We start from the raw sequence: 24,852 nt of genomic DNA, 5'->3' as shown, positions 1-24,852 counted from the left end.
ATGGGTGACTTTTTAAAAATTTTCCTCTCCTCTCGAAAGACCACTATGATATTCCAAAAATATCAATAATTACATCAGCTTAGAATTCCTTCTAGAGCATTCAGGTCAATTTTCGTGTAGTTTGCTTTCGCTGTTATCTAGATATTATCAATAATTTCGCGATTAGGTAAGTCTATTAAACTATTGACAATATGTAGATAACAGTGAAAACAAACTACACGAGAATTCACTTCAATGCTCTAGAAGGAATTCTAAGCTATGTAATTTTTAAGATTTTGGAATATCACAGTGGTTTTTCGAATGGAGAGGAAAATTTGAAAACATTCGACCATTCAGTTGCCAAAGGTCCAGTCGAGCCTTAGATGTAAATGCATTGTTCCAATGTAGGCAGTATTGCTAAAAGTATGACATTGAAAGAGTGCCATTCGTTGTAAGATGTTTTCTGGGTAAATAATTCTAGGCTGTTCGTGAAAATACACTTGTCAAAAAATGCAATTTTGCTGCAGACAGTTATTTATATTTATTATTTTAATAGGAAGCATTAGAGACCTAATGATCATGTTGAATAATCACTGTTTAGAATCTTTACACATGCCCAATATGCAATTATACTTAAAATATTTTTATTAATTGTTTCGGTGTGATTTAAATGAAAGCAACAGAAAATCGCAGTTTGTGACTTATGTGCCTTTTTCCGAACACCCTAGAATTAAGCAGTTAATGTTGCAGTTAGAGCAATTTTAATATTCAAAATATTAGAGGAAAAGGTCTAAATATGGGCCCCCCTTTTTATGTTGTCATTTTCGGAGGAAAAAATGAATATATCAAGCACCTGCCTTTAAAATGCATATCTATGAACTATTTACTTAAATATAATAGCATGCTAAAGTATAGAAGGGCTCCATTTTTTTAAAAAAAATAGAAATTTCCAAAAAATGGTAAAATGTTGTATTTCAAAATTGTGGTCTAATTATGGGCTGCTAGTAGCAATATCACAAGAAAGCATTTTTTTTTAAAAAAAAAAAAGCAGTCATTTATCGCTAAAATATTATAAAATTCATATTTATGAATAATCTGTCGTTTTGAAAATCTCGCGGAATGGGAAAAATCGAAATTTAGAAAAACATCCAAATATTTGTTGAAAATGTGATCTCAACATCATACATCATGTCATAGCCCATATTTAGACCATCACGCTATTTTCTTCAATTTATTTTCGCTCTTTGTGGTACATATTTCACAAACAAATTATGGCATTATAAAAGCCCACATTTGTTTTATGTACCGCTAATATCATAACCTATACAAAGCAGATGAGAATTCAGAAAACACTAAGTTAAAACATACTTGCAAAATGTTTTCGGAGGTCGCAATTCTATAACAGCGTCCAAGGCCGAAACTAACCACCACTTTCTCTTGCAAATTGGCGCCGCAACCTTTGTCCTTGACAGATAACCAGTTCCCATAGCCTCTGCCAGGCTGCAGCACCCGGGAGCGCTGATAACTTCGAAGCCCATATTTAGACCTTCTTCTCTAATATTAAACCACTACGTAATTTTTATTTACATTTATTTACATTTCTTAATTTCACTCAATGCAGTAACTCAAATTGAATGATCTGGGCCGGAACGACTAATGTGCAAAAACATGGAAATTTGAAAATGCCTTCACGATAAAGCTAACGTAATTTTTATTACCTGGTTTTATTAATGTTCTTTTCTCATTATTTTGTCACACACATATTAGACTGAAAGCAATGATGTGCTCAAGGGAAATTGGTGAGATCGTAACACCATCCCCCATTTGACTCAGTAATCCTAAAATAAAGTTAAATGCAGAAGAAAAGAAGGAAAAATGTAGGACTCGCTACTAAATAAGTACATCACCCCATAACGAAAATCCTGGGCGCGCCATTGACTGATAGACAATATACACTACATAACATTAGTACCTGTTGCATATGGTGTCAATCTTCTTCCACGTAGTACATGCTGGTAACTGCATTGTTGCAGGCTAGCTAGTTCTGTCCAGTTTGTTCTGTCTGTGTATGTTTGTGATTGTCCCTTCATCCATTTTATCTTATCACCATTCATCCCGATCTTCGCAATTAACCAAAAATTACTGGAAAGGCAAGTAAAATAAAAGAAATCAAAATCATAGGTTGTGCGTTGTCCTGTGTTATATCCTTATGTGTGATAAGTGCCCCTTCACTGCCTCAGCTTTTACTACTCATAAGAATATGGAGATTTTAGTCTTCAGACGGAAATATGGTTTTTAGTTATGGTAAAGGCCGTGGACCCCTGTAATGTGACTGGGCCTAAGTGCCCATTTTTTTTTATTTAATGCATTCAATCCTTTCATGTTACATTCTGTAAAAATGCTTCACAAACAAAATTCACAACTTCCAGGATGGAGCATTGCTTTCGTAAGTTATAAGCTCACTGCCGTTTCATAATTTTTGGCGTAGTACTTAAATTTACGTATCAATATCGAATTCATATTGATACGTATTGATATAATTGATAGTACACGACAAGTTATGAGCACACGAAGGGAATATGCAGGGCAAACGTGTAATTCTTACTTATTCAATTAATATGGAGGGATCAATTCTTCTTCCATTTTGCAATTGGTCAATGAATTTCCTAATTTTTTCTTCCATTCCCAGATCATTTTTTTTCGAAGAGCACCCTTTAATGCCGGCCCTGCAATATCATTATTTTGTTCTTTTCCAGGCCTTGTCCCAACATTAAGCGGCTCTGGGGCTCACCCAGCCTGAAATCAATGAGTACCTGTGGCCAACACCGGGGGGGTTTAAGGCGGCCGAAGCGTGGTGCTGATGACATCACCTCCACAATGGCCAGCTCGTGCTAACCACTCCGCCACAGAAGTTGGCTCGGTTGTATGAAATCTCGAGGTGAAGGAAAAGGATAATTTTTTTTCATTCACGAGATTGTATCAGAAGCCTTTGGTGTGGACTGCTCCTAAGACTCTCAAGAGACTCCAATGCAAAAATACTTAATTATGTGTGTATATTCTTGTGAATAATCTCAAACCATAAATTTGTGATACTAAAATCATAGATTTCGTTAGAAGTTGCAAGCTCAGGAGGGGTAGAGAAGTGTGCTTGGAAACAAACGCTGTCGATCAGGACACATCTGGTTATTTTGATTGATTGATCTGGTTTACTTTATTTCGCTTTTCTGCCACTTTTTGGCTAATCACGAAGATGAAGATGAGTGATGATGTGATGAAGCTGATGAAGGGACACATACAAAGAACACCCATGCCCAGGCCGGAATTCGAACCCAGGACCTCTAGCGTCGTAGCGTGGTGTGCTAACCATTCGCCACGGAGTTCGGCTGGATGTTTTGAGTAAGAACATTTTGGTTCGAGCGTTGTCAAATATCAACTATTTTGCAGTAGGTATTATTGTTATTTTCTCTGTGCCGGTAGAGCTCAATGATTATAAGCGGACGAAAGCACCTTTTATATTTAGGCCTTGCATGGGATTCAATGCCAAAACCCTTTTATTCACGTCACGTTAACAACTATACCACAAGGTTCGGGCGCAAACCATTTATCCACGTTTATGCTACGCGAAAATTTTGGTTCGGTTTTTCATTTCCCCTTTCGAACGATGTGGTAGGAATCGATACGACTTTCCCATGGGAATTCGCGTAGGATCGTGTTGTACGTACAATGAGCTTATAAACCATTTTGATGCTAAATCACTTTGAAACGAACTCCCAATTGCAGGCAGTGTGATTGCTGCGGGAAGACAGAAGAGCTGAAATGCTCTTCCACATTTTTCCCTCGTTCACAAAGATATAAACAGCTGCACGCCAAAGCTGTAGTGCTTCACGAAGACATCTTCACTGATGAAACCTAATGGTGGAAAGAAACATGGGATGGGGCGGGAGGAAAACAAAGATAGTGGATCGCATGACGAGAAGAAGCGCGTGCAGCATCACTTCCCTTTACTCTGCGTCAGAGTAAATGCAACAGATGGGAAGATAATAAGTAAATGTACGATTCGTGCCTTTGTGTTCACGTTAATACAGTTTACGTGAACGAAGCGAGATACTGCTTTGGTGTTTGTTGCATGTGGAGAAGTTAAGATTTGTTTCCTGAAAGTTGCTGACAATGATATAATCGTTAGGACTGAATTGTAGTATTTGCAATGTCTTTGTACGTATGTAAACATAGGCTCTCATGCTGTAATGTATTTAAGTAAATTTTGAAATTCTCCACGATTACATTAAAAATGTTCCTACGTGTGCCATCATCTACTTAAAATGGCCCATCGGTATCTGAGAAGCTGTTGGAAGTCTCAGGTGTAATGGGGTGGGCTGAGAGATCAATGCAACGCTAAATAGTTGCCAAATAAGTGAACTCTGTTATTTCATACGTCACTAATCCAGTCAGCAATCGAAATAGATGTCGACCACTCAGCAATCACCGCAGTGATAAACTTTGATGTATGTATTTAAAAGGTACACAAATTATATCTTAATTTGATTTTTGTTATTTAGCGTCGCTTTTTACCACTTTTGGCTAAACGCGTTGATGAGGATGAGCGACGATAGGATGAAATTGAGGAAGGGACACTCGCGGAACACCAATGCTCAGATCGGGATTTTTTTTTTTTAAATAAGGAAAAACCCTAAGCGGTAGTTTCCCCCTTCATTCCCTTTTACTCTGTTTTTCTCATAGCAGTTTTTACTCAATATCCTCAATTTCTCTCATTTTGGACCGCATACATTCATGTCTTACCCAGGATTCGAACCTGGGAACCCTGGCGTTGTAGCGCGCTGTGTTAACCACTCTGCCCAGAAGGTCGGAGAATGTATTACTATTGTTGTAAACAATGGTCGTTAAGAATATGATCGCTAAAAGTAACGCTTGGAATGTCTGTCTGCACTGCACATGTGAGTTACGAAGTATTCCAAACAGAGGGAAAGAGATAGAAGAGAGACCTCCCCTCTCTCTACTTTTCTCTCCTCCTCTCTCTTGACTTCCACGTTTGTATCCATTTCTCAGATCACCATGGAACACATCGCGTTTACACACTGTAAACGCATATCCAACTATGGGGTGAATTGAACTCTGCATTGCATATCAAACTGGGGATTAGACTGTAATGTAATCAATTGGTCCCGGGTTCGAATCCCGGCCTGAGCATGGATGTTTGTGAGTGTCCATTAATCAATTTCATCATATCACTCATCCCCATCTTCGCAAATTAGCCAAAAATGGCACTAAAGCGGAGTAAAATAAAGCAAATCAATCAGTCAATCTAATCAATTCGTATATACTGTAACAGAAACAGGAAACTCCACATTTTTTATATTTGTTTAACGTTATACGACAACAAATTATATGCTTATGGTCAATACATATTTCGGAGATTATAAGATATCTATGTGGGCTGACATTTAGACAGATTTTTATTTTGAACTGAATGAGCAAATTTTATCAGAGGTGACTTTTTACTGAATAAACTGGAATAATCTCAACATAACTTGGCCGTCATATCATATCTTACCATAATGACATTTAAAATGTTTCAGAGTCCTTATTGATGATGTATCCAGAGTGGGAAATTAATTGATTCAGGTTTTGTAAGCTGAAATTCAATTTTCATAACTTGAGATTCAATGAAATAAATTGTTACTGAACGGATAATTTTACCAATAGAATTGCTTTTAAAGTTGTTCGTTGATTCCTTCATTGTCCATTGCAATCTTTAGCTTAATACATTTCAACGTGGATCCTTTAGTAGGCAATTTCTGCGTATCCAATGTTACAACCAGATTCTTTTCCTCTTCCTGATTATCTATTGTTCTTTTTTGTACAAACTCCCTCCAGGCTAATTTGACTGGCCATTTTACTCGTTCCGTTCTTCACCATAACCATGTTTCTAATTATTATAGTCTCATTGACTTGCTCCTTCACATCGTCCAGGTTGCTGCTGCTTCTTCTAAATATGTGTGTGTATGTGTGTGTGTATATATATATTCTTTCGTACATGGGATTCCACAGGCTTCTTCTTCTATGGACTACTCAGTTTCTTCTTCTGGAGGCTTCTTCTGCTTAAGATTTTTGGCTTGCATCTACATGCATGTATTCTTCTTGGATGACAACCCTTTATCTGCATATATATATATATATATATATATATTTTCTTCTCGGATTACAATCCTTTCTTCTAATTTTCCGCTATTTTCTTTCATCTTCTCTTTCATTTCTCTCTCACTATCTTCTACTATTCTGCTCCTTTCTCTGCAGTAATCTTTTACCATTCTACTTCTATCTTCTATTATTCTACTACTTTCTCTTCCGTGAACTTCCACGATCATACATCCTTCTCTGCAGTAATCTTGCATCATTTTTTGATTATCTTACTTCATTTCTTCTTTCATTTCCATTATCATATTTCTATTGTTATATTCCATATTTATCATCATCTTTTGCAACTTCTCCATCATGTTGTTTTCCTCTTTCTTTTCTTCCTTTTCACAACATTTATATTTTCCTTCTTCCATTTTGGTTTCCTTTCGACCTTCAAATTCTCAATGTTATCTCAGATTTTAGCTTTTGTCGAGCCCCACGTGGAGTACAATATTGCACTCCACACAAAACACTTCCTTATTTCTTTGTTCAAAGATGCATAGAAAACATTTCTATTAAAGTTTGGAATATCTCAAACTTCGCCCATATTAGTGGAGACTTCGCAAAATTAACTTGAACGAACTTTTTGTTTTTAACGGTATCATACATTGAACCAGAGCTGCAACATGAATACGATCGCTGTCATTGTGCATGAATAGTTTTAAAACAGAAAGTTATCATTTTTGTCATTGGCGCACCCAGATTGTACCATCACAATTAGTCCATCTCTTTTTCTCTCTACTCTAGAGAGAGAGAGAGAGAGAGATACGGGCCAATTGTGATTGGTACAGTCACGGACACACCTTGGTTGTAATGATCCCATTGAAAGTCAATGAGATTGTTCCAACCCAGAAGTGTCCGTGACTGTACAATCATATACACTTATGGATTTCCTGGACAGTACTATATTTGGTAGATTACTTTTAAAATTTTCTCCCATAAGTATGAGTAAAATTTCACTTTGTAATATTAGTTCACCACTTCATGATGATGATCTATCAACAAATCAAATTCTTAACATTTTTGCGTCTTTCAGTGCAGTATTGTGATCACAATAATTCAAATGTTGCTTCATTCAAACTGAAATTAGATTGGCATGGTATATATTTGTTGGCCGGTTTTAAATATTTTGCCTTAGGAATGGGACATTCTTCGATCGTTAAAATTGTCTTATAATAAGTAGTTGCTGAGTAAAACGTTTGTTCAAACAACTGTTCGTGTTTAAGTGTTTGATGTATATTTATGTTACATGACTGAGGGAATGACGTTGTGAGACCCACGACATCGATTTCCATGAATGTTGAAAGGGTGCTGGACAGGACAAGTAAATCAATGACATGGCAGAAAATTTGCTTCTGTATAGACCTAATTGAGTGCATCTAATACGGGAACCTCTGCGACCATTAAAGAAATATTACTTGGGACTGAAGGATAGCGTTTGTACTACAGGTCGCTTCAAAATGTTGCTGCCACACCTCCTATTATTTGCATTTAGTTTGGATAAAGGCCTTGAGCATATAAATATGGTGTGAGAATAGTTTGTAAAAGTAGTCGTGTAATTTTAACCATGTGTTAATATGTTTTAACTGATAGGTATTTTATTTGTATTGCTTAATATATGAATGTTAATTTTGTTCCATCAGCATCATCTGCTGTTGTTGCCAAGTTGTTCAGCTCTCTTCGCACTTTATCTGCCCAACTAACGAAGTTCGTTAATCTACGAGATAACAAAAATGTTGCCATAAAAATGCTCCGAATTTCGTATTCGAAAGTAATTGTAAAATGCTACCATTTGTTATTTCGGGTATCATACATGTTATTCATTTTTATTACTCACAATGGGGTCGTGTTTGCTTGGGCCGGCCTCCGTAGCGGGGTGGTTAGCACAGCGCGCTACGACGCCAGGTTTGCAACTGTAGTTTTGTTGGATCAAATCGAATCAAACTTGAAGCCGACCAGGAAACGATAGATGGAATCTTTGCCTGAAGGCTTTTAACGTCAACCGCTGCGTTATTGGAGAGATTTCCGATGTCGTTCGATCTTTGAACTAAAGTTTGCAGTGCCAATTTCATAGATTAATTTTGAATGTGCTAGTCTCTGTCCTAGCGCTGTGAATGGGAACGGACTAGGTTATTAAATATGGTACTTGCATTATAATATTTTAAATTTTGTATTTCACGACAAGATCATTAGGGGCAAAGAAATTTTGCCCCGAGGAATGAAAAAAGCATTGCTTATGTCTAACGTGTGTTAACACCTTGAACAACTTTCTGAGGAAGCACTGATTACATGTTGCAATACTAGTTAGGCACTGAAGCGTAACGATCATTAATCTTTCCTTAGCCGGTTTGCCAAATATTTTTTCCACACCTTAACTGCATCTTTCTACATCCAAATTGTGTTTTGCCACGGTAGTGGGACGAACAGATCATTGGTAACTGGCAATTTATGTGCGCCTATGGGCCATTATTGTAGTTATAGTGTTATTCTTGGCGTATTGGTATTAACTGCCTCGTCGATAAGCTAGTCGTTGTAGTCAATGAATATCGGGTTTCATCCAATTTGGAAACTACGTAAATTACAATCATACTTTACAATATGTTGTGGGATTTCAGTTTCAACTTGAATTTAAATTTAGCATTCATCATACTGCTATGTTTAAAACAGAAGATGTTTTTCTGTTTCTAAGTGCATGTTATGCACAGGGTAGAATCAAAAAATCTTTTAAGTTAACTGAGATTCGAAATACTCAACTCGCTCAAATCCATATTAGTAACACATTAACTGTCAGGCTGACCATGAAACTCAACGTCACTTTTAACTATATCATCTCAGCATACATGGTTTTCTCCACTTTGTTATCGCATTCTATTTGCATTGTACCTCCCGCTAATGTTTCCCGATGGCGGAACATATTTAAGTTTTTGTTTTAAGCCCATTTTATGCACAGAAAGACTAATCGGGACTGGATCTACAGTTTTAAAGTAGGCTTCGAACCACTATGTGCCTCTACCGGATATCGAACCCGGTACCCCTTGATTACAAAGCGACGACATTACCATCCGGCAGGCTCCGCAGAACATATTTGTCACAAAGTATACTTAATAAACTTATTTTCGCTATTTTCGCTCAAGACTGTTTTTAGCATGTAATTTCAGTTCAGGTTTGTAAATGTGTAGATTTTGACCAAATCTGACAAAACGCGTCCTTATCGAGTACGTAATTGTCTTCTGGTTTCCTGCGAGTGTGTAAATTAAAGTAATTAATGGAATCGCTTCTTTTTGAGCGTTCGGTGACTGGACTCTTATAAAATTTACGCAACTTAAATTATCCTCGTGCACAATATAGCCTTCTGTATTGGTTGATAAAAGGTAAAGCTATTCCACGTGCATTGGTCTTGCAATGAAGGCACATAGGAGATATGCGGAAAAGGCCCCACACATCTCCGTCATATTTGAGGTAATATGATCACCGCCACGCCCTGATCACCACATGGTTGCCCATGCAGGGACATTGTCCGAAATTTTTTCACCCGAGATCAACCACCCCAGAAATCGAACCGGGGTCCCACGCGTGGCAGTCCGACGCATACTCTTCTGCAATCATAGTTTGAAGATGTAGAAGTAGGAAGAGGTTATGTCAATGCTAGTTTTCTTTGAAACCAGAAGAGGCACAGAATAGAGTTGTGGACATAGTATCCTACCATAAAAGTTACTTGTGTCAAGTCCTGATGTCAGCATATATTCACACGTGTACGTACAATCACCAGCAGTAAAAATGAATCACCTAGATCCTGAAATGCTCCCTTCCCTGCAAGGCGTTACTTATGTTGCCTAACTCTACGGCGATAAGTGGATTTTACTAGCAAATTTTTCAATGGCAACTTCTAGCACCGCCGTGGAGGTAGGCAACACACATAACGCCTTGAAGGAAGCAAGTATTCAGGATCTAGGTGTCCCATTTATATTGCCGGTGACTGTACATAACACTAACAAATATAATTAACGGTAACAAACTGAGATATATATATAGTTTTTGCAAGTGTGTACTTTGTTTTTGGTTTTATTTAAGTTGATTTGTTTTATTTAAAGTCGCTTTCTGCCAATTTTGGCTAATCACTACGATGAGGATGAGTGATGATATGGTGAAATTGATGAAGGGACACTCGCAAGGAACACCCATGCCTACACCGGGAATCGAACCCGTGATTTCTGAAGTCGTCGCGCGCTGTGCTAACCACTCCGCAACAAATATTTTCGGTGAATATGGAAGAGCATTTAAAAGTTTAGGATTTTCTTGTCGGAAACGTTGAATGTCGTTTTCTCTTGGTTTGATTTTTATTTGTTGCTGTTTGTTTCTTTCTTTTTCTCTTCTTGTTCATGCTGCTAAATTACCAAGGTGATTCAAAAAGGTAAAGAAAGACGCTAGAAAGTAGTCGTAGAATCAATTTCCCCTTTCCTGGAATGGAACACCCGGTTGAAAGAAGCTCGAAAGAAGATTTTCTTGTCTTATCTTTACACACGTTCACTAGAAACATAGAGTTTTAATAAGGTTTCTTCCATTTAGTTCTAATAGTGGATATTTAGGTAGCATTTCCAAGTTCATTCGCTGTTTTCAGTAAATGTCCGAGAGCGCCGAAGATTGTTCTCATGATGCAGTTGGAGTGGAATCAGGTTTGGAGGATTCTTGCACAGCGCGACCAAATTCGAACGTTAGTGTGTGCTGCTTGTGGGTAAATGTGCGGTCGAGGTTCTCTGCGGAGCTGGAAATGGAACAAGGACGCAATCTCTCAGTTCACCCAACGCGGGGAGAGATGTCGCAATCCCTAGCATGAAGGCTGCGCGAGTCATCTCGAGATCTTTCCACGAGACGAACAAAAACTGGTTTCTCGCACGCACATGCGTTAAGCATCTCGAGTTCGTGTTCCTCCGGCTTGTCACAGCAGACCGTGTTACTCAATCCTTTTAGACCACTGGCGGCAGTTGGGGGGGGGGGACGAGAACTGCACCAACGGGTGGGGTGTTTTCTTCCTTTTCTTCTGATGTTTTACCCCTCTTTGTTTATCGTTGCGGGTAATGTTTATATCCTTCCAGCTGAGCCCAAAGAAAGTTCAAAGGAAATCCTGCTGGTAGCCTTGGAACAACAAGAAACCAGGCACAACCAAATGCAGTTGCACCTGCTCGCCAAGCCTTTCGAGGAATCCAATAACCACTAATGCCACGTTATTGGCCAAAGTAGCAGTGGAAGCAATGGTCAAACCTCCATTCCGATACTCTCGTGTATATTGAGTTCGTGACATACATTATTGTATGGTGGTGATGAAGCAAATCATAATAGCCGAAGGATCACCACCAAGGAGCTTCTGAATGCGTTGTGTCACCTAATAAAAAACCAAGCGTGTGAACGCGATAAAAGCTGTTGGCTATAAAATAGCACATAAAACTGCAGGAATGTTAGCACTAACCCAGAGACGGATGGAACTTAGTTACAACTATAAGACTATCAGCATATTCCTTCGCCAAGAAAGACGTCTCAAATGATAAGAGCACAACAATCTGTTTTTGAAGAGAAGCAGAAAACCAATCGAATGCAACTGCAATGAGAAGTTCTTAGTTTCAATTATTTTCTAAGGTACGCCCACTCGACGCCCAAACAATTATTTCAGTGCCCTTTTTTACACCCGTTTTGGGGGTAAAAATGTAAATTGAATTTTGCACAGTTATGGAAAAGAATAGGAGTTATGAAATATGTGGCTTTGTTTGTTTTATAAAAAATCATCTAAATTATAATGAGCGCGGCTCTGAGGCCCACCCAGCCTCGTATCAACGGGTACCCTGGGTAAAGTCGGCCGGGCGTGATGCTACCACATCATCCAAACCATGGCCGAGACCAAGAATATGTGGAGCTGTACCTCCACATCACCCTGTTTGCCTTCATGGCATGTGTGCACAAGGGTACTTACCCTCACACGGAAGACACGATTTCGATTCTCGGGAAGGTTGATCTCAGGTCATCATTTTCCAGTTAATATCCCTACAAAGCGGCTCGGAGGCTCACCCGCCTCTCATCAGTGGGTTTTTAGAGTGTGATCCTGGTGGTAAAGGTGGTTGGATTCTACTTCCTTTTTTGCTGAGATCGAAAATGTGTGGAGTTATATTTTTCCAGTGCAGTGTGCAGGGAGAACTTTTTCAGCTATCATCCAAACATGGGAATTCATTCGTCATGTAAACACATATCTTCCTAAAGTGGATATTACCAATAATTGGCAGGAAAATATGTGCATGTATCTATATTTGTATTGAATATGTATTTTATGTCTGGTTTTCTAACTGTCTGGTTTACGGTCGTGATGGGAATTAACAAGCGATCCTGGACTGAACCTAAACTTTGAAGTGGGATTCGTAATACTAAATTTTAACTGCCGTGGGAATCGAGCCCCTATATTATACTGCGACAGTCTTTACAAATATGCTATGCACCAAGACCCGTTTAACCACTTGCGAACGTCCACTGCCATGCTGGTATGAATTTACTTAATTGGCTAGATACAATGTGCTAAAACGCCTACATATTTAAGGTTTGTCTTACGTAAAAAGCAAGTTGATCTGCTACTTGTCATACTCGTAGACAACTGGGAATTTCAACACTGACATATCCTTTTCATACTCTTGTGGAAGGTGATAGTACTACAGACAATATCATAGAAATTATTGCATCCTTCCGAAGGTAATTGCGTAGCAGAAAAAATGACCAAGCTCAATTGCAGTCTTGTTGAAATTCGACCTTTTCTCCGCTTGGTGACCATGGAAAGCAGTAAATGTGTTGAACGGTGGAAGCTAATACCGAGAGTACCATTGTCTTGAATGAGGGTCAATCAACAGACCGTGAATAGATTGACTTGCATGGTACTGCGCCTTATTTCCTCCGCACTTCTTGTGCTGCTTAATGCACCGAGTTGGGGTCAGCTCCAACGTAACCTCCCTTTCACTTTGTTGTCTTATTTATTGATTGTGACGTGGCTGTTTTTCGCGGGCACTGAAGTGACTGACAGAAATTGTTGTATTGATGAAGTAAGGAAAATGAAATTCTTAGGTTTACCTTTAGGTTAAAAAAGAAAAGCTTAAGGTAACAGTGCCATAGTAATTTTTGTCTTCGCTTTGCTTTCTAAAACGAGGAAACCTAAACATTAATACATTTCTAATGCCTGTCAGACGATACAGGAACAGGCTTCTAAGAGAAGGGCAGACACACAGAGTGGTTTGAAAATTTCCAGTAACGGGAAATTCAAGTAACTGCTCTTGAAGCATGGATGTATTACATAAATTATGCAGTGCGTTCAGTTTAGCTCGGGGCCGAGATAGCGTGTGACTTTTAGACGGCGAGGCATGGCGCATATGCCGGCATTTTCGATCTTTACATCCATAGTTTCCCCACAAGTACCAAAAATTAGCAGCCACAGGGAGAATACAGAAACCAGAGAGTGGAATTCCTCCTCCGTTGCTACACGCACACTTTGGGGGTTAAAAGGTTCTCCGGCACTCAATATAATCGTTCAGTAGAGCCAGCCTATATCAGTGGGCGCGTCCATTCTTCAAGAATTTTGTAGAGTGTTATTTCGTGCAAATCAGAATCAAAACTCCTACTTACTTTCGCATTTTCAACATTTATTGTTTTCTGCTTGCGTCCCTTTTTTTTATGTTGACGTGAAACAACCCATATTTCAACCCCTACAGGTGTTAAAAACAGACCACTAGGAAAAGCCTGGCTGAAGTTAGATCAATATGATTGAAAATAAATGCAGTTTTATAAAAGCTGAGACACCAGAGGCCAGAATATGATAAAGAAAAAAGTATTTGGAGCAGTTGTTACGAATCTTATTATAAGGCCATATCAAGAGATCCCGGGTTCGATACCCGGTGCAGGCACATAGTAGTTCGGATCCCACTTTAAACTGTAGGTCCAGTACCGACTAGCCTGTCTGTACATATAGTGGACTTAAAACAAAAACTCAAACTCAGACTATTACAAGGCAACCGTGTAAAGTGAAATCTGAACCATTGTAATCTGTTATCGAACCAAAGACTTGCACTTACTAGGTATATTAATAACGCTTAGGGACACGTGTTTATGTACGTAGCGATGTTTAGACATGATGCTTTCGCGTGTCGCGAATACAATTGTAATTTTCGACTTTTTGGTACATTCTCTATATCTCTGCAACGGGGAATTATCTATATCTCTCCAGCTGGGGGTGAGAATGTATGGATTAGCGCAAGGTATAGACAAGACATAGAAAACTGTAGTTTGAACATTCGTTGGAACGTATGAACAATAGTATGGCCTATGTTAGGACGCAATAAGTTTAGGTGGTGTCAGACTCCTTGTTTTGGAGGTTCAAATTCTAGTCAGGCTTGAGATTTTTTCAGTCACCCAAGGCGAATGATGGGTGATATATTTAAAAATTCTCATCTCCTTGTCCTTTCGATTCATCACCCCCCTTGTACGTTGTCTCGGTTAACCTGAACTTACAGATAAGCGACATTAACTAAATCACTCTCATCAGGAAAATGAATGGGAAACGTAGATGTGTAGTTTACTGAAGCAATGAAAATTCGCCCAAACACGAACCAACTCATCTCTAGTCACACTATGCATCCATTAGTTTCCAATAAGGAAACAGTGAGCGAAGTATGATGAAATCCTACCATTGTGCAAGGCTATAAACTTTGAATGTAGGGTTGGACTGTTTGTCCTTGATTTTATTACTGAACTGTTGTCACGCGCAGTGAGATTGACTAACAGGAAAGTAATTTATGTTTCAGCTGTTAACGGATATATTTAGTCTCATCGAATACTTCAATTGACCAAGACGTTTTGGGTACTCGTAAAATAATACAAAAATCCTACTCTCCTGACACAAGAAGTTAAGTTATTTGGCTCTGTGAGTAGATTTAGAAGGTATATACGAAGTATGAGAAGGTATTTTAAAAAATCCTGTGCGTAACAGCCCATGAAGGGGCCTTGGTGTACCTACCGACTGCCGGTCTCCCTCAAACGCTTTCCTTCGTCACCTCTAAGCGTGATCTTCAACCAATATTGGAATAGTCGGGGGTTCAGCCCGACGTATCCCCAGCCGTTATAGTAGGTATCCGCGACCGATTACGCTTACTCATTCGAAGCTCCCCAATTTCCTCACGATGGTGGGTTGCCACCGGCCCTATACACAAACCGAAAATTCCCGGAGACTGAACCCGGGATCGAACCCATGCCGTCCCGCAGCCGCCGTCCAAAGCAAGGTGCCTTAGACCCCACGGAGGAGGACGAGAAGGTATTTTAGCGTTGAGATAACTGATTGTGAGACACGAAGAATAGAGAGGATAGGAAAAGTAACATTATAACGATCAAATATTGAGTGACAAGTAATTAATCTAATTGCCCGTTAGTAGGAATTAATTGCAATTGGTATTATTAATATCCGTCGCGAATACAGGTGTCTAGCGAACTGTCTTAGCCAGCACTAGCTTGCTTTTCGCCCGAATTCGGATTTACATGCATTCTTATGGGAATAACAAGAAAAATGCAACTTCTAAACCAATGGACCGAATTTGATGAGATTTCAACCAGCGGAAGAACACATCATGAAAGTACTGATTCCAAGATTTGAGCCTAATCAGAACAGAAATACGGGAGTTATGAATTATTAAAGATTCATCGCTGAATTGAAAGGGAGAAGCTACCCTACTGAGATGCCTTTGCTTTTCGTGACTGACTACAATGGAGGAAGAGTTAGCCTAATCTCTGCGCGAGGGGCTGCTACCAAAGGTTAAGGACCGGAGTGAGCATTGACCAGGATAGGAGGACAACGGTCAAAGCACCAGAAACAATAAACAAGCACCTGATCATAGAGGGTAGCGCGTCACTACGTTCAAATCTGGAATAAAAGGGATGATTTGAAACAGTTTTACACAGTTTTGCCTAGAATCGCCACCGGAGTGTGAGCTACGCACGACCGAGCTGCGAGTTGCAAGCAGACTCGAGGTCTGGATTTGTTTTTCCTCGAGTGAGTGTTTCAGAGCCATGGAGTAGAGCAGAATATAGAACCAGGGGGTCGTCCTCCCCTTGCCGTCAACGCATCCGTGCACATACGTGTGGTTATGTGAGAATAACGCCAGACACGTCCACCCGTGTCAATCGTCCGAAACAACGTCCTAAGTAGTGAAAGTTAATAACATTTGATATCCATGTGAAACCGCGAATGGCTAATCGCGTATGTTCGTCTCGTCGCCCAAGTCACGTATCTGTACTTACGAGTGACCGCGAAGAACTGACCTATTATTGCGCAAGTTGTCGTATGGAGTCGACAGTGAACGAGTGAAGCCAGGATCCGATGAGGCCAGATGGAGCCGCCGACTGATCCACTTTCGCCAACCAGGATAACCGCGAGGTGCAACGATGGAGTGTGGGGAGGCCTTCCAAAACTGTAGGACCACTTTCACCCAACCCAGGTCAGAGGGAATGCAGCGAAGGTAAGATCCAACCATGTGCGTGTGTGAGAGAGATGACGACAATCTACCGCGAATCTGCGTAAATCAAATCATTGCTTAACTTAAATCAGTGCTATGGCATCCCTAGACATCTGTTTTCCGGCGGAGTAATCAAATGTTAAAGATGAGAGTTAATGTTAGCCGCAAACGATAGTTCATGAAATATATTTATACCTTCGGAAAAAAATAGAAGGAGTTCGCACAAGGAACAATTATTCAATTTATACTTAAAATCCTAAACGGTAAATTGTAAACGGCAATGTAGCCAAGACATAGCAAGAGTATGGTCAAAGTAGTAATTAATCTAACCTTTGTAATTGTCATATTGTCGCCATATGCCATGGAATGAGAGTATGAATGTGAGATCGAGTGAAAGAGGGCAAGATGTAATGTGTATTTATCTGTGCTTTAATATATGTGTATATTCAGAAACACCGTAGTATTATGTAACGTCATTTCAGGTATTTAAAATCAAATCCTCCTAGGTTTATTCTTGGTAACTCCGACTGTTAGGCACTTATCCTGACCGTATTATATTTCATGTAATGTTTAGTTCGCCCAGCAGGTGAGGCGAGCGATTCTTCGATGTTGCGTTGCTAAGCTCAGCTCAGTTGAGTTAGTTGAGTTAATTAGTTTATTTATTAAATTAGCAGCCCGTGACAAAATATGGCGCCCGAACATTCGACGAGTAGGCAAAAAAGTAGGCAAGTAAAAATGTTGCCCGAACATTCGACGAGTAGGCGAATAAATTGTAGGCATATAAAAAGTTGCCCGAACAAGCGACGAGTAGGCAAATAAAATAAGTAGGCAAGTAAAAAAGTACGCCGAATAATCGACGAGTATGTGAATAGACAAGTAGGGGTATAAAAAGTAGGCCCGAATAATCGACGAATAGGCAAATAGAAGAGTAGGCAAAGAGGAAGCAAATAGGAATTAGGCTCGTAGAACGATGTTACAGGCAGGCTAGTAAGGAACCTGGAGGTCACGAGTATTCTAATTAGTTGCTTATCTACTCAATGTGAATTTTATGAAGTTTGATTGTAATGGTTAACAATCAGTTATGTCTATTACCCAAAGGGATTTAATACTTGTTGTTAAAGAGAGTTTTCAGCCTACGAATGTCTACGACAGGGTACCAGAATTTAACGCTAAGGGGGAACTAAGATTTTTTTGTTGAAAGTTAAATAATTGCAACCTGTAACTGAAAATCCTGATAAGAATCTATAAAGACGTGTTCATTTAAAGTAGTAATGTGTCATTGGTACGGTGATTTTAATTAACTGAATATGCAATCGATGTGTAGCTAGAACCATTTTGTGTGTTTATTTATGGTGTAATTGTGAAATAATTTGTCGCGACTATAGCATTTTTCCATAGCAGAATTATTAGAGGATTTTATTATTTTATTAACAATGGGCGTTATTAACTTCGGACGATAAAGGACAAAAGGACACGCGTTATGACACGGAAGCAGGTGAGGGAAGCGATCCCCGGGATCTGAAACCAGAAACCAGGAAAAGAATTTTGATATCTTTTTCCTTCGGCGATAGCCAGCCACGAGAAGAAGAAGAAGAAGAAGAAGATTGGCATGCAAAGGACCACTCGTCTCCGCAAGAAATTAGCCAACAACAATACCATGGACCGCCCAGGGTTTGAGCATTCTACAGATACAGGCGTTTCGTCAGCCGGCAACGTTGATAAGGATCTAGGGAAAGATCAGTCGGTAACAGGGTTGCCAGTTCCAGAGAAGATGGACGTGCAGGCCATGTTCTCTCAGCTAATCAGCTATATCCAAGCCAGAGATGAAGAAAGAGATCAGAAGAGGAAGAGAGAAGAAGAAGAAAGGCGGAAGATAGAGGCTGCCGAAAGGAAGGAGAAGGAAGAAATGGAAGAAAGAAGAAGAAAAGAGTGGGAAGAAAGATGGGACCGCCGTTTCCAAGTACTGCTATCCGAAAATGACCGAATGAAGGAGAAAGTACTTCAGTCGGAGAAGGAATGCGAAAGGAGACATGAAGAGACAAACATTAATGTAGTCACAATGGAGAAAGATCTGCGTGTAGAGTTACGTCAGGTTCAAGAAACTATTGGAACGCTGGACGCAAGAACGACAGAGAATCAGACGGGCATAACCAGCCGATTAGAACGACTGGAAGCGGAGACACGTGAATTGAAGGATTTCCAAATCACGCAACGGAGAAGAAATGAGGACGAAGAGATTCGCCGATTGGAGGCAACGTCCAGGGATGCGAACCCAACTCCTTTGCTCGTCGCAGCAGACGTGACCGACCAGCCGACCTGTCAATCAGCACCAACTTCCTTGGATCGCCAAGCAGCGCGTGACGTCATCGGCCGGAACGGGAGTTCGCCGAGCTTGAACGCTTTCGCCCAGCAGGAGACACGCAGGCTGATGCGAAAATTACCCAAAGGGAATGCAAGGATCGGGCTCGAGCAGCGGAATTCACCATTAGATATCTTTGAAGAGTTTGAACAGGCATATGAAGTTCTTTCCAACCCTGAGAAACGGAAGCTCTATGACCGGGGACCACAGTTTTTGAGCAACGAGTGGAGAAGCACATTGCAGGACTACGGAGTGAAAGTAATGCTAACCGCCCCTTATCCCCAGCGAGGCCAGTACAGCAATCACCGTCCACAACAACAACACTTCAGAGATGATAGAGATGGAGAAAACACGAGATGGCAACACTGCAGGGGTCAAAACAACCCGAGGCAAGTTGAGAGGAATCGTGCTGTGAATGCGGTTAGAACAGTCGTATCCCCACAGACTGGTGCTAATTTACTCGATTGGAATAGACCGTCTACTAGCCGTAACTTGGACTCACTCTCCCCAGATTACCAACCTGGACGAAGTAGATTGAGTCAAGAACAGCGATCTCTGGAGCAGATAACCGATATTCAAGGCCCGACGGGAGACTAGAAGACTCCTTTGCCAGTCCGGCTCATGTCAAAGGAGACAATGAAGAAAATATCGCACTAGAGCCAACCCAATTGTAAAGTAAACAATAGGAAAATTAGAGATTATTTTTTTTATATTAAAAGGCAAAAAATGTAGACCTTTCTTATAATTAATGCAAGAAGTATGCAAACATATGTGTGAGAGGGAACAAATTGCAAATCAAATATTTACTTATATCTTATTTAGCTTATTATTCAGTATTCACATTTATTATGTATAAAACTACAGGGTGTATCCAAAGTTAGTATATAGGTGGTAATATACGTTGAGACTTCCATGTTAAAATGTACTTTATATTGTATTCTTGTATATTTTATTATATTCGTTTATATTCTCATAATTATATCACAATTGCAGAAAGTATAACTTCATTCTAATGTTGAGTTAAAAGTTATACAGTCCAGGGTTCGAGTCCCTATTCAGACGCCAATGTGTGCGATCACTAACAAATATCATTAATATGTGGTATGAATTTTTTCCTGTCACTCGCAAGTTCGCTCTGAAAAAAATTCATAATTAAAAGGAGGGGAATGTTATAACGATCAAATATTGAGTGACAAGTAATTAATCTAATTGCCCGTTAGTAGGAATTAATTGCAATTGGTATTATTAATATCCGTCGCGAATACAGGTGTCTAGCGAACTGTCTTAGCCAGCACTAGCTTGCTTTTCGCCCGAATTCGGATTTACATGCATTCTTATGGGAATAACAAGAAAAATGCAACTTCTAAACCAATGGACCGAATTTGATGAGATTTCAACCAGCGGAAGAACACATCATGAAAGTACTGATTCCAAGATTTGAGCCTAATCAGAACAGAAATACGGGAGTTATGAATTATTAAAGATTCATCGCTGAATTGAAAGGGAGAAGCTACCCTACTGAGATGCCTTTGCTTTTCGTGACTGACTACAATGGAGGAAGAGTTAGCCTAATCTCTGCGCGAGGGGCTGCTACCAAAGGTTAAGGACCGGAGTGAGCATTGACCAGGATAGGAGGACAACGGTCAAAGCACCAGAAACAATAAACAAGCACCTGATCATAGAGGGTAGCGCGTCACTACGTTCAAATCTGGAATAAAAGGGATGATTTGAAACAGTTTTACACAGTTTTGCCTAGAATCGCCACCGGAGTGTGAGCTACGCACGACCGAGCTGCGAGTTGCAAGCAGACTCGAGGTCTGGATTTGTTTTTCCTCGAGTGAGTGTTTCAGAGCCATGGAGTAGAGCAGAATATAGAACCAGGGGGTCGTCCTCCCCTTGCCGTCAACGCATCCGTGCACATACGTGTGGTTATGTGAGAATAACGCCAGACACGTCCACCCGTGTCAATCGTCCGAAACAACGTCCTAAGTAGTGAAAGTTAATAACATTTGATATCCATGTGAAACCGCGAATGGCTAATCGCGTATGTTCGTCTCGTCGCCCAAGTCACGTATCTGTACTTACGAGTGACCGCGAAGAACTGACCTATTATTGCGCAAGTTGTCGTATGGAGTCGACAGTGAACGAGTGAAGCCAGGATCCGATGAGGCCAGATGGAGCCGCCGACTGATCCACTTTCGCCAACCAGGATAACCGCGAGGTGCAACGATGGAGTGTGGGGAGGCCTTCCAAAACTGTAGGACCACTTTCACCCAACCCAGGTCAGAGGGAATGCAGCGAAGGTAAGATCCAACCATGTGCGTGTGTGAGAGAGATGACGACAATCTACCGCGAATCTGCGTAAATCAAATCATTGCTTAACTTAAATCAGTGCTATGGCATCCCTAGACATCTGTTTTCCGGCGGAGTAATCAAATGTTAAAGATGAGAGTTAATGTTAGCCGCAAACGATAGTTCATGAAATATATTTATACCTTCGGAAAAAATAGAAGGAGTTCGCACAAGGAACAATTATTCAATTTATACTTAAAATCCTAAACGGTAAATTGTAAACGGCAATGTAGCCAAGACATAGCAAGAGTATGGTCAAAGTAGTAATTAATCTAACCTTTGTAATTGTCATATTGTCGCCATATGCCATGGAATGAGAGTATGAATGTGAGATCGAGTGAAAGAGGGCAAGATGTAATGTGTATTTATCTGTGCTTTAATATATGTGTATATTCAGAAACACCGTAGTATTATGTAACGTCATTTCAGGTATTTAAAATCAAATCCTCCTAGGTTTATTCTTGGTAACTCCGACTGTTAGGCACTTATCCTGACCGTATTATATTTCATGTAATGTTTAGTTCGCCCAGCAGGTGAGGCGAGCGATTCTTCGATGTTGCGTTGCTAAGCTCAGCTCAGTTGAGTTAGTTGAGTTAATTAGTTTATTTATTAAATTAGCAGCCCGTGACAACATTTCTCGATATGCGAAAAATGTAATATGGAATGAAATATTCGAATCGTCCGCAGTGACACGAGAAGAATTAATGAATTATGCGATCATCAGACAGCAGAAATAAAAAGTATTAGTAGAAACACGAACATCAGCGCATGCATAGAGGAAGCCACGATTCAGATTAAAGAAAATAGTAAAATTAAAGCCAAAATATTTGTAATTTTGGTTACTTTGCATCGCACTTGTACCGTATAGGTTAATCAAGAAGATGAGAACTAGCGATAAATTAAAGTAAAGAAAGGAAGAATCACAGCGAGACTACCAGAATTCAAACCTAAAAATCCTGGTGCGTAGCGCGCTACCCTAGCATCATACTTCGCCACGGTTGACTCGGTGTGATGTGAGTGTTGAAATGAGGAAAACCTGCAAGAAATGACTGGAAAATGATCACTGTATTTAAAGTTTGGTAGATTTTGAAGATAAATAAAAGCAATCAGAGAATAATGGCTTGTTATGAACATTTCTCATCTTAAAAAATTGGAGCGATATCGTTTTCTTCTCTTGCCTGATAATTCGATACTGTTTGTAGCTAGTGGTGTGTTTTTTATTTTCACGTGGCAAAATCGTACTCTCGTAATCGTATAAAAAGAGGAGATACAATAACACTCGTTCAAAGTCGGTTGGTTCCAGTAGAATCTGTTCAGATGTTGCGTGCAGAAGTTGACGAAGAAAAGAAACATAACATGATATAACACTTCAGTTAATGTTGGAGTTCTATATGGCTACAATTTTCTTCCCCGGAAGTTTCAAGCGTAGGTCATGTTTGCGACTTTCTTCGATTGGTCAAGTCGCAAAACTATTCTATCTCAATCCCGGGTTCGATACCCGGTGGAGGCACATAGTGGTTAGGATCCCACTTTAAACTGTAGGTCCAGTCCCAATTAGCCTTACTGTGCATAAAGTGGACTTGGAATTTTGGATCAATTTCACATATACAAAGGCACGATTGAAAATTATGTTGAACTATTAGTTATTTTATTCCTAACCCATGAGCTTCTGCAACATAATATCATTAAATATCACATAAATATCAAAGTGTTGGGCACGACACGAGCTTAGTATATAGTGCGCCGTTGAATTCACTTATATATAACTGGTGATAAGCAGCGGTTTTTAACCCCTGTACAATCTCATTTAATGATTATTCCCCATCACCCATGTCAAATGAAGAAATACTTTAGGAGCATTCCATTGCTACGGGTGCGACACGCGGACTACACTTTTGATATTAAAGTAAATTTTCTACTGATAGTAACTAACTAACTCTCTAGCCTTCTTAATACCGAAGGTTCATGGCTGCAGCAACACAGGCCTTCCATCTGTCCCTATTTTGAGCAAGATCTATATACTCGTTTCCATCCCTACCGATTTCCTTTAGGTCCATCTCAACGTTGTCCCTCCATCTTCGTCTTGGCCTTCCTACAGGTCTCTTACCATCAGGTTTCCCAACAAGAATCCTGTAAACTCCTGATAGTAACGCAACATTTTTCTTACAGTTTCTGTGCAATGAAATATGAAACTTAACACTTTAAATTATACATAAGTATCTTTAAAATACTTTCCCAGATGTGTAGCTATAAGTTAACAATTTTGTGTCACGGGTGGGACAGACGAAACACTGCCTCTTCATTTAATAAGAAATTTATTTTAATTTCTTTGAATTTTCAAATCATGAAAAATAAATTATTTCTAGTGGAGTTGAGGGGAAATGTAACAATTAAAGGAGAAATTAATTGCTTTTTGGCGTCACGGGTGGGACACAATGGAAAATAAAAGTAACTCAAGAAGTTAAAATAAACGAACAATATGTAAAATACCTTCTAACTTAATTATGTATTATAATACTTGATTTTTTATGCAAATGTCAATTTTAAATTGCTCACTCACAAGATAGGATAAAGTTACAGCATTACATTTATTTTTAAAAATTGAGGTTCAGGGGCAGTTTTACATGAAATGCCCCTTTAACAAACAAGCTACAAAATCTGTACTATTTATTATGATAGCATTGTTACGTGTAGAACATTTTTTTAGTATTAATTTATTTAAGAAGGAAAACAAACATTCCAGGCTAATTTTCATTGAAGTAGTTTTCCCCCTATTCTGTGTAAATGGTTGGTGTTAGTTAGTTTTATTTTACACAAACGGGACGCAACCTTTATTTATCGTGGCCGCAGGTACATTCATGTTGTCACTGTGCTGTTGGTAGAATGAGAAGAAAACATGGCGTCGGTAACCGCTTGTAATATTGAACGTAGACACACATTTATATGTTATATATATAAGTACATAGTGCAGCATGGAGACACAAAATAAAAATAAACCTTTTCAATGTAAATTGGAATATTTTCTCTTGCATGAAGATAGTGCATGATTGCCAATTGGAGTTGTGTGCAGTGCACACTGTGCACCATGAATATATTTTCAAAAAACTGAATAATCAAAATTACATTGGTTAGTTTAACTATGCAATTGCTGTTAATTCTTTAAAATCTTAAATCCTTTGTTTGGGATAACCAAATCTTTGTTTAAATAGGTGACAAACAAATATTTGTTCACCACAACCAAATTATTTTGGTAATCATTCACATTTGTTTGAACCGGACCCTGTGGCCGAGTGATTAGCACATCGCGCTGCGACGCCAAGGGTCCCGGGTTCGAATCTCGGGATTTATTGTTTGTGAATGTCCATTCATCAATTTCATCATTTCATCACTCATCCCCATCTTCGCAAATTAGCCAAGAGGCACAAAACGCGAAGTAAAATAAAC

General features: G+C 39.5%; 1 protein-coding gene across 1 annotated transcript in view; it reads left to right on the top strand.

Moving 5' to 3' along the window:
* The first annotated feature begins 3,000 nt into the window (after positions 1–3,000).
* Positions 3,001–24,852, top strand: part of LOC145983708 (inositol-pentakisphosphate 2-kinase-like) — a 325,632-nt gene continuing 303,780 nt past the window's right edge. Inside the window, exon 1 of the mRNA XM_083116761.1 lies at positions 3,001–3,026. The gene's annotated coding sequence lies outside the window, so the exon portion shown is untranslated. The remainder of the gene's footprint in view (positions 3,027–24,852) is intronic.

This window comes from Lepisma saccharinum, chromosome 2 (assembly GCF_977018435.1).
Source record: "Lepisma saccharinum chromosome 2, izLepSacc3.1, whole genome shotgun sequence".
NCBI lineage: Eukaryota > Metazoa > Arthropoda > Insecta > Zygentoma > Lepismatidae > Lepisma > Lepisma saccharinum.
The sequence above is the reverse complement of the archived record's forward strand: the minus strand, read 5'-3'. Positions and strand labels throughout refer to the sequence as shown.